We start from the raw sequence: 6,978 nt of genomic DNA, 5'->3' as shown, positions 1-6,978 counted from the left end.
TCAGCATCAAACAAAATATTTGTGGGGTGGGGTATAGGGGGGAGGGTCGATGTCCCACCTGAAACCCAGGTAAAGATACTTCAATCAAATTTAAGCATATGGTTTCAGAGATCATTTGAAGAAGTCGGAGGGTGAATGGGGTTTGGATGGAGGGCGGACACATGCTGGAGTACACTGTGCAGCTGTGACAAGTCACTGTTCCAGGGTGACGTAGCGGTTAGTACATCTACCTAGTCAGCTGGAGACGTGGGTTCGAATCATGGACTTATTACAAATTTTCATTCATCTCTTCATTCTGCATATATAAAACAATATCCGGCTCTGATAAACATATAGTAGTAGTCCAGACGAGGTACTGGCAGAAGTAAAGCTGTGAGTACCGGGCGTGAGTCGTGCTTCGATAGCTCAGTTGGTAGAGCACTTGCCCGCGAAAGGCAAAGGTCCCGAGTTCGAGTCTCGGTCGGGCACACAGTTTTAATCTGCCAGGAAGTTTCATATAATAGTAGTTCTTACTCAAATTGGACACAGTAATATAGTAATAATAAATGTTATTCTAAGGAAATCCAGATATTTCTTAGACAATTGAATAAGTCCAGGGGACTTTACAAGTGATCACTAACGAAATAAAATTCGTGTTACCCCCTAATATCTTTACAAAGACGCAGAATCACACTGAATGACAGACAAGAAATTGTCACGGAAATATCTACCTCATACTACTATCGACGTCCAGTGTCTATCAAAGCAATACCAACGTACAACACAACCGTACACATCTAACTACAACACAGATAAAAAAAATGTAGCACAATACAGAAAAACTTAGGACTACGAGTATTTGGCCTGTGGCCTTGCCGCATTTATAAGACCGGTTCCTGTTAGATCAGCGAAGTAAGCGCTACCTTCACACAGAGCAAACGCTTTCTCCAGGTCAGTTACACAATGAAAATATTTGCTCATAGGTAACCAAGAGACTGGCACGCCAGCACCCACCACACACTACGTTTCATAAACTCTGGAAAAGATATAAATCAGCATGAAATAACATAACTTTAAGATTCAATCAAGCACAGTTCTACTAGACGACCACCAGGTGTATTAGATCAGTTGTTGCAGACAGTCGTGGCTGATCTCTTACCGAATTTTGCAGCCATTAAAGCCGAAAATGCCTACAAATTTAATAATGCATTTAGCCTGTCGTATACTCAAAATAATCACATAATATCCTTCATGGAGCTGTAAATTTAATGGTCGGTCATGTGTTTACAGTCCCAGTAGCACATCATTATAGTAGGAAAGTATCTTAGCCTTCATTTTTTATATCTATATATAAATTGCGGATACTCATGGGAGTAAATTAGTTTAAAGAAATGCACATGAATTAATTTCAAATATAAGGGAGCGTGGGAGTGACAGAGTGGATGGTGACGTTAAGTTCAATAGAATAATTTCACTTCATTATTTATAAATAAAAGACCAAAGCTACATGACACAAGCAATATTTTAAGAGCGACTTCATCCTGGCTAATGGCAAGTTTTATCTCAAGGTACACTTTATCACATTTGGCCATAAGAAAAGAAATATTAACAAAATAGCTTCAAGTCGAACTATACTTAATAATATTTAACCATGATAAAATGGGTATTTGACCTTGCAGGTGGTACCAAAATATGTGTGGCTATAATGACCCATGCACATTATACACCAAACATAACGAAACTCAGACATCCGAACTATTAAGACACAATGATTCATCTAAAATTATGACAAAACTGAATGCAAGTGATCAATATAAAACCAAAGGTTGCTATAACAAATATTTTAATTTCCAGTTACTGTAGCTGCGCTAGCAGTGATTCTTTCTGCTTGTGATTCGTGGAAGCCATTACAAGCAATAACTAAATTCTTTGAAATAAATGCTCACGCCTAAACATTACAGAATAAAAACACACATTACTCACATGTATCAGTTAGATTAATCTTCGCGTAACTGGCGCACTAAACTTTACAGAATCAAGTGGGGACACATTTAGGGGCTGACAAGGAATTCTCTAAAATAAATGTAAAACACAAAACTGTGGAAAAAGAACATGCATGAGATGTACATCAATTAGATTAACACATACAGATATTTTCTCATAGTTTCGGCGCAACTAGTACAGTAAATCCTACAGAATCTAACGGTAGCAGCCTGAGCTTTCTTTTTTTTTTTTTTTTTTGGGAAAAGCGGGGGGAGGGGTGTTACAATCTTATGACTGGTTTGTTTGGCCCGTCACGAGTTCCTCTCCTGTCGCTGGATGTATTCCAGGATCTGTTGTCCTCTACAGCTGGTGCTCTCTACAGCTCCCTCTACTATCATGGCTTGTTAGGTATCCTATTATCCTATCTTCCCAGTGTTCTTCATATATTCCTTTCCTCACCGATTCCGCGCAGAACCCCCTCATTCCTTACCCTGCCAGTCCACCTAATTTTCAACATTCTTCGGTAACAGCACACCTCAGTGTTTCCATTCTCTTCTGTTCCGGTTTACGACAGTCCATGTTTTCCTACCACATAATGCTGTGTTCCAAACGTACATTCCCGGAGATATCTTCCTCACATTAAGGACTATGTTTGATACTAGTAGACTTCTCTTGATCAGGAATGTCTTTTTTGCCAGTGCTAGTCTTCTCCTGGCTCCTTCCGTCCGGGATCATTTTGTTACCTATACAGCAGAATTCCTCGGCTTCCTCTATTGCGTAATTTCCAATTCTAAGGTTAAGTTTATCGTGGTTCGCATTTCTGCTACTTCTCATTATTTTCGTCTTTATTCAGTTTATTGCCAATCACCATGCTGTCCCTATGAGACTACTCATTCCATTCAGCAGATCCTGTGCTTCTCCTTCAGATTCACCAAGGGCGGCGATGTTATGAGCGAATCTTACCATTGATTTTCTTTCACCCTGGATCTCAATCCTGCTCTTAAATCTTTCTTTTATTTCTGTTAGTGTTCCCTCTACGTATAGTCTGAACAGTAGGGCGAAAGACAACATCCCTACCTTACCAACTTTTTAATTCGTACATCTCGTTCTGAGTCTCCCACTGTTGTTGTTCTCTCTTGGTTCTTGTACATATTATAGCTTACCCCTGTTCTCCCAGAATTTCAAATATGTTGTACGATTTATCATTTCCTTATGCTCTCACCAGGTCGACAAATCGTATGAACGTTTCACGATTTTTCTTGTCTTGCTTCCATTACGAACCATAACGTCAGAACTACCTCTCTGGTCTCTTACCTTTCCGAAAGCCAAACTAATTGTCATATAACAGGTCCTCTCTTTTCTTTCCTACTCTTCTGTATATTATTCTCATCAGTACCTTGGATGCCTGAGCTGTTAAATTGACTGTGTAATAATTAGCGCATTTGTCGGCTCATGATAGCTCCGGAAATGTGTGGCTGCTGTTTTTCTGATAATCCGATGGTGGATCGCCAGTCCCCTTTATTACTCACACCAACTTGAATAATTCTTTCGTTGCCACTTCCCTCAATGATTTTAAAATTCCGATGGAGTGTTTTCTATCCCTCATGCCTTATATGATCTTAAGTCCTCCGAAGCTCTTTTAAATTCTCACTCTAATATTGGATCCCCTGTCTCTGCCCTGTCGACTCCTGTTTCTTCTATCACGTTGACTAGTCCTCAACCTCATGGAGGCATTCAGTGTATTTTTTCTACCGTTCTGCCCTCTTCTGTGCATTTAACACCGCAATTGGCATTGCAGTCTTAATGTTACGGTACTTCCTTTTAATTTCACCGAATGTTGTTTTTAGTGTCCTACATGCTGAGCCAGTCCTTCCACGAATCAATTCTTTTTCGATTTCATCAAATTTTTGATGCACCCATTTCGCCTTAGCTTCTCTGTACTTTCTATTTCCGTATTCCTGAGTTTCCCTGAACGTTTCTGTAATTCCTTCTTTCGTTTATCAACTAAAGTATTCCTTCTGTTATCCATGGCTTCCTCACAGTTACCTTCGTTGTACTTACATTTTACATCCCAACTTCCGCGAAAGCTCTTTTTAGAGATGTACAAACCTGTCGAACTGAACTATCTACTTACCTACGCCTTATCGCGGTATCTATAGCCTCATAGAACTTCAAGCGTATCTCTTCATTCTTTAGTATTCCCGTATTCTTTGCACATGGATACTTCCTGACCAGTCTCTTAAATTTCAGCCTAGTCTTCATCATTACTAAGTTGTGATCAGAGTCTATTTCTGTTCCTGGGTACGCCTTACAATCCAGTATCTGATTTCGGAATATCTACCTAGCCATTAAGTAATTTAACTCCATGGACACAGACTGCAATTGAATTAACGGCCTCGACGATTCCATAAGTCATACTCAAGGAGGCCATAAGTTTACGGCGGATATATTAGAAAAAGAAGAAATGAAGTTTTGAAATTTAGTGGATGTTTATAACTCCGAGGAGAAAACACGGTGCGCGACAGTTTAATATGTCTCTCAGGTTCTGTAATCCATTCAACAAGTAGTTCGCACTCTACTCTCAACAGCACACACGGCGTGGTTGTTTAGATCACCATGAACAGAAAGGGCCACGTGATACGGTTCCTTAAAAGCCTACAGCGCAGGTTAATAGACGGGGATGTTGCTTATCATCGTTTCTTGGGTATGTTGATTAGCCAGAACGTTTATAAATGATGAACAACTAAAAACAAATTCTTGCATAGGGTCGTGGCGTCAATATATAATTTTCGGAGACTACATTGTGAAACCTATTACCGATTTTCGAAACCATTCTCATATAGCTGTTAACAGAGCGAACTGTGGAAAGGATGAATTGCGTCGGAATATAATAATCGTGGAATTCTTCACTGGCTGAACCCACTCTTACATTCATGCTGCCTGGTAGTGACATGTGGAATGTGTATTATCGTAGCTAAAATGTTAAGTCTGTTACCCTCTGCTTTTGCTAATCCTTAGAATTGGCGCATTTTTTTCATTAAGTTTGCGGTTTCTAGAAACAATTATGGACCATGTGAATAGCCTTACGCGGCTCTGCACAACGGCATTACCCTACGGAGAAGCCGTAAGTCCAAAAAAGACATCTGTGATTGAGAAAATTTTACCTTAGAAGGCTTAACTCTGAACGTTGGACATTTGTATCTGACACAAGACATCCTCAACTTGCCTAACATGCTCGGAGAAATTCTAACTGAAGATAATCAACTTACCGAGGTAGCACTTGACAAGTTTAGATGCGTTGATTGGTTTTGCGGGAGGGGAACCAGACAGCGAGGTCATCGGTCCCATCGGATTAGGGAAGGATGGCGAACGACGTCGGCCATGCCCATTCAAAGGAACCATCCCGTCATTTTCTAGAAGCGATTTAGGGAAATCGCGGGAAATGTAAATAAGGATGGCCGGACGCGAGTTTGTACCGTCGTCCTCCAGAATGCGAGTCCAGTGTGCTAAACACTGCGATACTTCCCTCGGTTTAGATGTGTCTGAGAAAATGGTATCCAGTGCTTGGGATGATAGCACCACCCCAGTTGAGTACGGGGAGTGGAAATGTCTCATGGTTTCATCCTTAAGCATTTACTCAACAACCAACTTGAGCTGTTTCATCCTCAGAGGAGAGAGCGTGTGTAGTGGATGCCTGACCGAAACATTGTCAGTAAGATCGACCTTAAACGCACAAAATTATGGAATCCCAAAAACACTGGTGAGCACATCCGGATTTGCCTGAAATACGCACCGTAATTGCACGGCCTGTTCGCAAGGCAGATAGCTAAAATTATGACATATCCAGTTCCTCTGTTCCTTTGACAGTGACAACCTGCACTGGTGCATCGCGAATAAGGCAACTGAATTTATAACTGCGCTCCATAGAGAAATGGGAAGAAAATTCCCGTTCCAGACCATTAATAATAAGACCCATGTGTTGGATAAAGCCGGAACAAAGAACCACTGGAACAACTAATTAATACACTTCTTTAGTATTAAACATTTAAGAGAAACGTAGGAATCTCAGCATAGTTGTACATTCTTGCAACACATGCCGTTTACAGACTTGGCCACGTTACAGTTACCAAGTTCTGTACTCAGTGGTGTTTAGCTCTTGTGATACCGTTGTTCGTTAATAGTGGCAAAGCGCTTTCTGTGTCAGGTAGGACAGAAACTGGTTCTTATTACACACAACAGATTCATTTGCCCTAAACACGGCCCTATTTCTGGCATCTGGCCAGAATTCCTTCTGTTCCCTGGCAGTTCGACAAAACAATCTTGTTTCAAATTGTCAGGAATGACATATTTCCACATAGTACTCCTTGTAAATCCGTGAATGGTTATCGTGTTGCTGCCACAGTAACCTACATTTATTTTCTGGACCTATCCATTCGTGAATATTGTTGGTAATCTCTGCTTCACTATATGGTAAACACAATACGTTTACTGTCTGCGTGACTAATATCTACCCGTTTTGTTGTACCCACCTGATGGCCCTAATCTGATCAGGTTAAATAAATAAATCAACGTTTTTTTACTAATTCCTGCGATATCCACAGGAGTATGAACAGCTTACACAGATACTCTCGATATCAAAATAGTTCAGCTGGCTTTAAGGACTATGTGACATAACATCTGAGATCATCATTCCCCTAGACTTAGAGCTACTTAAACCTAACTAACCTAAGGACATCACACACATCCGTGCCCGACGCAAGATTCACACCTGCGACCGTAGCAGCAGCGCGGTTCCGGACTGAAGCGCCTAGAACCGCTCGGCCACAGCGGGCGGCGTTCCTGATACCCACTGAGGCTATAGTGTGCCATCCTAGCTGTAGTACCATGCTTGCTGCTCCCCAGGACATGCTTCTAACATGCCCTCTAATGCCTAGGTAATACTCGGTAAGTCTTCGGTTATATTCAAAGTTGCGCATCTGACAGCCACAGAACAGTGCCGTATCCATTGTAGCACAG

At 41.1% G+C, this 6,978-nt stretch overlaps 1 non-coding gene across 1 annotated transcript; it reads left to right on the top strand.

Moving 5' to 3' along the window:
- Positions 1-393: 393 nt before the first annotated feature.
- On the top strand, positions 394-468 carry Trnas-cga (transfer RNA serine (anticodon CGA)). The gene has a single exon. It is a non-coding gene; the product is annotated as a tRNA-Ser (tRNA).
- The last annotated feature ends 6,510 nt before the right edge of the window (positions 469-6,978 follow it).

The sequence above is a fragment of the Schistocerca nitens genome, chromosome 5, assembly GCF_023898315.1.
Source record: "Schistocerca nitens isolate TAMUIC-IGC-003100 chromosome 5, iqSchNite1.1, whole genome shotgun sequence".
Taxonomy (NCBI): domain Eukaryota; kingdom Metazoa; phylum Arthropoda; class Insecta; order Orthoptera; family Acrididae; genus Schistocerca; species Schistocerca nitens.
This window is presented reverse-complemented; position numbering and strand designations above follow the sequence as displayed.